The sequence below is a fragment of the Leguminivora glycinivorella genome, chromosome Z (assembly GCF_023078275.1).
Source record: "Leguminivora glycinivorella isolate SPB_JAAS2020 chromosome Z, LegGlyc_1.1, whole genome shotgun sequence".
Lineage (NCBI taxonomy): Eukaryota > Metazoa > Arthropoda > Insecta > Lepidoptera > Tortricidae > Leguminivora > Leguminivora glycinivorella.
In genome coordinates this window covers 8,552,365-8,560,639 of record NC_062998.1, presented here as the reverse complement: position 1 = coordinate 8,560,639, position 8,275 = coordinate 8,552,365, and the positions used below count along the sequence as shown (strand labels likewise).

Here is an 8,275-nt window from a genome sequence, read left to right as displayed (position 1 = left end):
GTAGGTTAGTTTTAGAATTCTGTAATCATATATTATAGGTATCTATTTATAATTGATTAGGACTTAAGGAGCCCGCTGAAGTTATGAGGGCTTGTCACGTAACCATCCCGAGCTGTCTCGAGCGTCCTAAACGTGTCACTCGTGTTGACGCGCTGGTACGCCTTCGACCGCATGACAATGCGAATTAAAACTCGCGCCTTCCCGAACGGCACGATACATAAATGCGATAATCTTCGCCAACGTCGAGAGGACGAGGGTCGGTAAGAAGCTCTGTCAACGACAAATTGCCTTAGGTGGCGTGGGGATTCCAAGTTTGAACATGACGTGAGCAAAGTGGTTTAGGGGCACTCAACTGCAGCCAAAATGAAACTTGTTTGGGAGCTGCGCGCCGATATTGTATAGGTATTTGGCTTGCAGCTACCATACAAGTTACAAGTTACAATAGGTTTATTATCTGTAGACATTGTAGCTTTTGCAGCAATTTCGGTGTAGCAGGAATTTCTACATGTGATTTCTAGGTTGATGGTCAATTAAGGCTTATTTCATTGGTATTAATCATATTAATTAACTATTCCAGCTGGCTTCGGATATATATATTCCTTTAACGTGACAATGCTGTACCAAAATTGCTGAACAAGATACGATGTGTGGTTATTGGTTCCAGCCAGTGACGAGGACAAATGATTAGGATGTGACGAGAGAAGGTATATATATAAAAAAAACAGTTGTTCGTTAGTTTCACTTTTATTTCTTCGCGCCTGTACGTAATAACCTACAGTTAATGTAATAATAAGTACATCGAGAGCCAACTCAATGATTTCATAAAAACATTTCTATGTAGTATGTATTACCTACTATTAAAATTCCCAACAAAGTTTCTAAAGATATAACCCAAACAGTAAAACACAAGAACACTTAGCTCTAGTTTCCTAATTGAATAATAATGTTTCTCCAAAGTACGAAATGAAATAACGAAATCACACTTTAATTACGTGACCGCTCCACTCGTTCCTAACATTCCGAGCACGAAGGGCCGCAATCTGATAAACTGCCCAAATCAGAGACTAGTAAAATTAGAACTGGCCGCCTATTACATAATAAAAAGTTTTCCATGTATGTAATAAAAAATAAAGAATACTACTTAGAGCCTCTGTGAGCTGTAGACCTTCGTGATATGCGTAGAAAACCTAATGAAAAACACTTAGTTGTTAATGTCATTGTCACAATCCATTCTAAACGCTTTTGGCGATTAAATCCTTTATGAATTTTTTGGATTATCTAAAATGTTCAAAAACTGCATCGACAAAAATAATCGTATTATCTGGTCACATTTTTCCTGGTTGTCGCTCTCTCCGGTCAACTAGGTAATGCAGTGAGAGTGGTATGGACAGTGTTTTCTGGGCATAATTCGTTGTGTCATAGCCGTCATAGGACACAGCTTAGCGAAATATGTTCAGCTATTTTTAACACCTTGGCAGCTCCAGTATATGTAATGGATACATTTGACACTGTACGGTGACCTTTTCATAACTAGCTTTCGACCAAATAAACTTTGGTTATAAAGTATCTAGTATCTACACGCTCCGAAAGTCCGAACTCTAACGTACAAGTTTCTAAAGCAAACTGTTTGAATCGATACGAGCCAGGGCAAGTGGGCAATCTGACCGGACACACTTCCAGAGTCACGGTCACACAGTCAGCTCAGTTTCAAATTTTGCAATTAATTGCATTCAAATGTTGCAAGCGGTTGCAAGCGCTATATAGTGGGTTTTTGATATTGTTAGCTTTCGACATTGAGTTCATAATTTTCATTGATTTTATATGTATACTGGCCTTTATCAAATTATCGGTAGATATAAACGTGCCTGAATAAGATTGGCCCTTTTAAAAAAATAAAACATTAGGCGGGAACCGCATAAATCTTGACAGATGTCACCGTGAAAAAAAGATATAATCGGCATTATGGAAAAACTAGAAAAAGCAACCGTATAACCAAGCTGTGATAATTTTAGGAATTTGTGTATTGTATTGTTAATATCGACTGTGATTGTAACCCAAACTGTTCAGTATGAGATTGGCATTGTAATAAAACAACGAGCAAGGAGAAGTTCTTTCATTTAAGACCAGAACATAGCCTTCAGTTCAGCAAGAGGGATCAAAGGCTTACTGTCGCCTAAACCACGTCCACAACTTTATGAACGGCAGGTAAACAAGTTAATCTGTATTTTTGAGTATTGGAGACCGAGTTATATGATAAAATGATATTAGTGGTCATATAACTGGTAATATCAACAAGTATGGGAAGTGATCGGGTCATACCGATTGTTTGGAATGGACTTGCTAAGTTATGGATTGAGATACAGACACTTATGAGTGGAAAATGTTGTTTTCGTGTTTATGCAGAATACTTATTCTAATTACTTGTGATAGCAAAGGATTGCATCAAATAGTATTACTCTCTGAATGACCTGTTTTAATTCAGGAATGAATGAGCATCAGTAATCAGTATATTTTATTGCTTTCATAGACTTCAGGTCAAAGAAACAAACATCCATACTTAATATTATAAATGGGAAAGTGTGTGTGTCTGTTTGTTTGTCTGTCTTTCATGGCAAAAAAGGAGCGACAAATTGACATGTTTTTTTAAGTGAAGATGGTTGGAGGGATGGAGGGTGACATAGGCTACTTTTTGTCTCTTTCTAACGCGAGCGAAGCCACAGGAAATAGCTAGTGAAATATAAACTGAACAATGTTTTATAAACACATGGGATAATTTCTTTTTGGAATAAATACTAATGATGTCTAACTTATTCAGTAATGATAATTATTTCAGAACTAGTTTCACTGTCATATTTCAGTTTAGTGTAAATATTTCATTTTGTGCTTTGAAGTCAAGTGACATCATAATCATTTTATTGGCTTTCAATTCTTTTACCGTTTACTTTTGTCTAGTGTGCTCAAATGCCAGTTGCTTGAAAGTCACATGCCTTTTTGGAGCTCATCTATTCAGGATGAAGTTGATGGGGATGAACTTTAATTAACATTAAGTTCAACATTGTTGTTTTTGTGTATCAGACTAGGAATGTATTAATCTTTTGACATTGACAGTTTATTTAGTCATTGGTGTTGGATTTCTGTCTAAGCTACTACATTTAAAGTATGACTACAAGGTATAGCAAGAAATCAATGATGGTAAATTATGAGGATGTTAAGCTAAGGATCAGGGTGTTGTATATAAGAAAAACAAACCATAATAAAGAAAAACAAACCATAATAGTGACAGCTCTGGACTAAGGAGGTGGCCGGTGACATGTGTTGTTTGTCTCAACACTAGTGATCCATTTTTTTTTGTTACATGTACAAAAACATATTGAAAAAGTTTTCCTGTATATTACACATCTAATATACTTGTAATTCTACATAAAATTGTTTTACATAGGTAATGTGGTTAAAGGAGGAAGTGAATATTTAGGTACTATAAATAAGAAGGAGGAAGAGGTAATAAAAGGGGAATTTAAAATAAAGCTTATCTAACATATAATTATAATTTGCAGATTGGATGGTGGTACTGATTGAGGAGGAGGATCAGTACAGCTAGCAATTAATGCTGATGAACTTAGCTGCTGCACTAGGATAAAACAGCAGAGAGGTCCAGGATATGGCCATGAATCAAGGATGAAGAACCCGGCACAAATTAATGCTGATGATGGTCTTAGCTGAGGCTTTAGGCTAAGACATCAGGGAGGTCAAGGATACGGTCATGATTTAAGGAGTGCATTGGGTTCAAGGATGGAGAACCCGGCACAAATTAATGCTGATTGTCTTAGCTGTGGTGTTAGGCTATGGCATCAGGGAGGTCAAGGATACAGTCATGATTTAAGGAGTGTGTTGGGTTCAGGGATGGAGAACCCGGCACAGATTAATGCTGTAGGTCTTAGCTGTGGTGTTAGGCTGAGACATCAGGCAGGTTGAGGACACGGCCATGATTTAAGGACTGCTTTGGGTTCAAGGACGGAGAACACAAATGGTTTCAAGATTTTAGGACGAGTGGTTTCTTGGTTTTGTTTGGAGCAACTCTTATAAGGAAGGTTGGAGAAGTGAGCACTGGAGGTTGAGGGACTATTTTTCAACATCATCTGGGTCTGGTGGCAGTTCATCACCTCAACTTAGGAAATGATGTCGCGGATCAAGTATAGTGTTATATTAAATCAATTCCTTAGTATTCTTGACAAGGTCAAGAGTTCAGACAAACATAAGTTATCCTATAGGGTAGCTAAGACTTGTTATCAAGGATTATCCACCTTTTTATTTACATGGGATGGAGAGAGAAATTTATAGAATCCTTTCCTTGTCGAGAAGACTATGATAAACTTCTTTCATATATGTAATTTTAGTAAGGAAAGTAAAACATCATGTGAAAAGATAGGATATCTTGAAATTTATTGCCATAGAAATAAAAACACTGATTAAAGGAATGAAACTCAAACAACTACTAGTGATAGGACGTATTTGTGAAATTTGTAAGGTGTCAGAATCGGTGCTCGCGGTGATTTCAGTCAAAGGAAATAGTAAGTCCAATGTACTTAGGATATGTTTAGGAAAGTGAACGATAGAGGGCGTGAAGGGCAATTGAACGCAAAACTGACGCGTACAAATATATACCGTGGTGCAAGTTGTTACTAGACGTCACTATTACCATTTACCACTGCAAACTGGTTGGCTGGGTGTAAGTATTTCGCTAGATGTCGCTGTACCATCTGCAAACTAGCGAAAGGCGTTCTACGTATGGTTAGTTGTATTTAATTGGCTGTGATTTCTTGGAGAGATGGGTGTTGATAAATAATAATAAATAAATAAATAAATATTATAGGACATTCTTACACAGATCACACAGTGGTTGAAAAATTGCATTTGATCTTTTAATGTGCTAATGTTCTGGATAGTGTTCGCGCCTGGAGGCTTTTACACATGATGATTGTAATTTGGTTGTATTAGGCTCGGATTCTGTGTGAAAAATAAACCTAATTAAAAGTCCCGTCATAAATATGTGACATTCCATGTCAAAAGGGTGCACATGCTTTGTGTGTTATAAGGAACCTTAATAATAGATGGCGATGCATTCGAATATCTTGATAAGTTGATAACTCTATCATACTATTCAATTTTCATATTTAGATTGTCGCGCTGACAATGTTGTGTTACATTTCAAACAATTCATTAATATCATGGCATGATCAATTAGTCATTTGTAGGGTTCCGTATTTCAATTTATTGTGTGATGCATTTTCATTGGATAAAGCAGTTATTTGTTCGGGGATCCAATTCTAAATTTTTGGGCCAACGGTATAATATGTCCTTTTGGTAGATTTGGTCAGTCTGAAGTTGGATGTTTTTGCCACGCCCCTATTCCTGTTCCTTAAGCGTCTCAAGTTGACGACTCTGTGTGGAAATATGTCAATGTGGGTTCTTACGAGCTTTAAAATGTTAAAATATATTGCGATGGTAATGTCATGGTTCATAATGATATATAAATAGTTGTCGAGCTGGCAAACCGGAGGGCGAGTTGGCTATTATTCTTATAGCTCGCTTCTGCAACACGAGGACACCATGCCGGTCAGCGACGACGCTTCTGAAATTCTAGACTAGTTTGGCACAGAATGGAAAAGGACAAAATAACTACTTCGTACTGCTGCTGCAGAATTATGCTGGACTCCTAGACACCCCTAGAGTATGTAGAGGACCATAGAGGACTACATCTACCTGAGGACACTTTAATTTCATTTAAACAAGACTTAGAAAAAGAAATTGAAAGAAGAGTAAATCGAACATGGAACAAGTATTGGTCATTAAAGGAAATTTCAAAGGTAAAAATGTCTACAAAACAAAAATGAAGACTAAAGCAATGGAAATTTGCCTATTTATTACCCTGCCTTATATATGCATGCCAAACCTGGCCCACTAGGAGAGAAACATTTAGGAGAATAAAAGCATGTCAGGGAGGAGTTCAAGGAGGCTACCTAGGACTGAGACTGGAAGATGGAGTAAAAAAATAAACGTTCGAAAGAGGACCGGGGCAAATGAGCAGTTAAGCAGGTATTACGCTTTAAATGGAGATAGGCCGGACACGCAAGGAACCGAGGACGGACACTGGCCAAATGTGGTAAGCGAGTGGCTAACCCAGGGAAAGAGAAGAAGTGGAAAACCACTCATAAGATGGAGCGACGGCATAAAAAAAAATAGTAGGCTACAGCTGGCCAGAAGTAGCAAAAGGAAGAGAATGCTGGAAAGCATTGGAGGAGGCTTTACCGTTCAGGGTGGTCCTTATGAAGATGATGAAGAAGATAAAAAAAAACATAACTGTAAATATTTATCAAGAAAATAAAAGCTTATATTATATTATTATATGTTTGTGCTTGAGGAAGAACAAGGACAGTATTTTGGGTGCGAAACAGATTCCTGCTAACTTAGTGCGTGCATACTAATTCAATTTGGGTGTCCCATTTTAGCAATTGGTCGAGGGTAACGCTCAAAATTTGGCAGAGGTGACGTGCGGAAGGATTGTGTTGTTCATGGTAACTACTGGCGGTCTCCTTCCTAGGTTAAAGTGGAGAACCTGAGTTATTGATACATTTAAGGACGAGCCCATTAACGAAACCAATGTACTAGGAGTTTATGTACGTCACGGGTGATTGACGTCTTGAAGCTATCGTTGTTCGGAGCAGTTAGTATGTCGTCAGCAAAAACATACATTTGTATTAGAAAGCATAGATTGGGCCATGGACGAGCCCTAGGGGATCCCAATATCTACAGAACCACAGTCAGATTTTACCGAACCACTATTTATTACAACGGATTGCTGTCTTTCCTATAAGAAATCGGCCATGAACTTTAAAACAGAGGCACCTGGACCGTGGTGCTCAAACTTTTTGATTAGGACGTTGTGATCGCAAAGGTCAAAAGCATTCGTCATGTCGCAAACGACAATGGTTACATGTAAATGGTTCTCTTTAATAATTGAGACACATGAGCGATTTCGTCGATAGGCAAATTGTTTTGTGTGTATTAATTGAAACTTTTCTAAAAAGTTATGCGGCCGATTACTCACTCCCGCTTTTAAAACTTTGGACATAGTGGGAATTATACTTATTGGCCTAGGTATAGTTCCTCAACTCATCTTTCTGACTTTTGCCTTTATAAACGGGAACGACTGTTACATTTTTAAGTATGGTGGGTAAATACCTACTTTAATAATAAAAAAATGTTAGTTAACTGAACTATGCCTAGGTAGTCCAACTTTGAGCATTAGCAACATAGTTGAGGTATCATATACATATATACCACAGGTGTTTTTCTTGTAACAATATTTGTCGCTATATGATTTTATACAACTCATCAAAGGTAAACCGAGACCGATAACTTAACGGAAACGGGACTTGAGGTGCACGAATGTGTAAGAGGTACTTCATTAGTCAGTTCCGGGCGAGCGATAGGTGCATTTGCAGCAGATAAAAAAAAAATTGATATCTTAGCTAACCGGTTCCGCGATGTGTATTGTTCGTCCCGGCTATCTTTTAACGAGTCCAGATTGCATTGTCGCTTGCTGGAGACGCGTGTCGTGACGGTGTTTACGATTTGCCAGAGAGTGTTTAGTTGATAACCACTACTTTGTAACGTTTTAGCGTAGTATTCGCGTTGTGCGATGTGCGTGTGATAGAGATTGTTTAAATTATTAATATTTTGATTGTGATATAATTAGTTTCAATATCTCATTACTATGCGGGTGTTTTTGAGCGATTTCAATTAACTGGACGAGAAGTTTTTTTTTATTTTATTATTAAGTCGTTTGTGACCCACGGATAGTTATATTTCTTGTGTGTTTGTACAAGACTGTATGGAAAACAGATACTGGCAACGTTATTTGAAATATAATGGATGTTAAATGTGTGATTTGAGCATTTTGTTAGATTTTTGGCCAATCAACTGAATAAAGATGTTTTTTTTATATACTCTATGACAGTAGTTACGCTATACATGTTAAGTTTATTGGATTAAATTTCTTGTTGTGTTTCGGATTAAATTATTATTCCATACGACTATCGGTTTTGTTATATCTTATGATCTATTTTTGTTTGTTAATGTAAAATTGAATGACAATGTTGGTATGCCTATAGGTGCAAAATTTAATAAGTAGGTACAAATTCATTGTTTTTTTTTATCGCTGATCTCTAAGCATATTATCTAATTGATAGTTGATACTCGTAGTTCCAGTCGTGAC

At 37.2% G+C, this 8,275-nt stretch overlaps 1 long non-coding RNA gene across 1 annotated transcript; it reads left to right on the top strand.

Annotated features, from left to right (window-relative positions):
* The first annotated feature begins 1,784 nt into the window (after nt 1-1,784).
* On the top strand, nt 1,785-7,989 carry LOC125241164. The gene is made up of 2 exons (XR_007178716.1): nt 1,785-2,205; nt 3,555-7,989. It is a non-coding gene; the product is annotated as an uncharacterized LOC125241164 (long non-coding RNA).
* Nucleotides 7,990-8,275: the final 286 nt, after the last annotated feature.